Genomic DNA, 802 nt, shown 5'->3' with positions numbered 1-802 from the left:
CAACCCCCCCCTCCCAAGCCTGCTGCGTGTGGGTGCCAGGCGTGCTGCTCTGTGTTTTTTCCAGCATCCTGTGCTTAACCCCGGCTTGACCGTATTTTGAGGTGCTTTCGCTTCTGTTGACAACAGCGGGTTGCCTCGGGTGCCTCTGCCTCGGGGTCGCTCCCTGGGCTCGCGTGGATTTAACGGCTCTGGATCGGATGCGGGAGTAAAGTGAGGGCGGGATCTCGCCCCTGGTGTGTTTCTTTTGAACTATCAAAGCGATCGCTGCCTGGTTTTGCTCTTAAAAAAAAAAAAAAATCCAAAAAACCCCTACTCGAATTTAATACTTACAGCTGTGTGTTTATAAGGTTTATTCAATAGGCCCTTGTAATCTGATCCAAATGTTTCCTAGCGGATGTTTCTTTTCCAAAGTAAATCTGAATTATTAATCCAGCCGCATCATTACGGCGTTGGAATTTGCTTCTCTTTCTCCCCCTGCCCCTGTGCCCCGTAACAAGGCACTTCTGTGCTCCCTTGTGCCGCACCTCGCCGGGGAGATGATTTTTGGGGAGACTCGGAGGGGAATACAAAAGGGGAAAAGCCTCCCTGAAAGGGGAAGTGAGACGGGAAGGGGTGACCCGTGCCCGACACAGGCACGCGGAGAAAGAGCGAGCGGCGCCGGAGCAGGAGCCGCTCCGGGTCTGTCTGGGAGGGATGCTCAGGCGAGCGGAGAGGCGCCGGTGGTGGCTGCTGGGCAGGTGAAACGTGGGTGCGTGCTGGGGGCTGTGTCTGGGTGCCCTGAGGCTGACGTGCTCTTGTTTTT

At 55.4% G+C, this 802-nt stretch overlaps 1 protein-coding gene across 2 annotated transcripts in view; it reads left to right on the top strand.

The window, feature by feature from the left end:
- BMP4 (bone morphogenetic protein 4) overlaps nt 1-802 on the top strand; it is a 2,491-nt gene that overhangs the window by 480 nt on the left and 1,209 nt on the right. The gene's annotated exons all lie outside the window — the stretch shown is intronic.

This window comes from Eurypyga helias, unplaced genomic scaffold (genome assembly GCF_000690775.1).
Source record: "Eurypyga helias isolate BGI_N326 unplaced genomic scaffold, ASM69077v1 scaffold33334, whole genome shotgun sequence".
Lineage (NCBI taxonomy): Eukaryota > Metazoa > Chordata > Aves > Eurypygiformes > Eurypygidae > Eurypyga > Eurypyga helias.
Note: the sequence above shows the minus strand (reverse complement) of the source record. Positions and strands in the feature narration are given on the sequence as shown.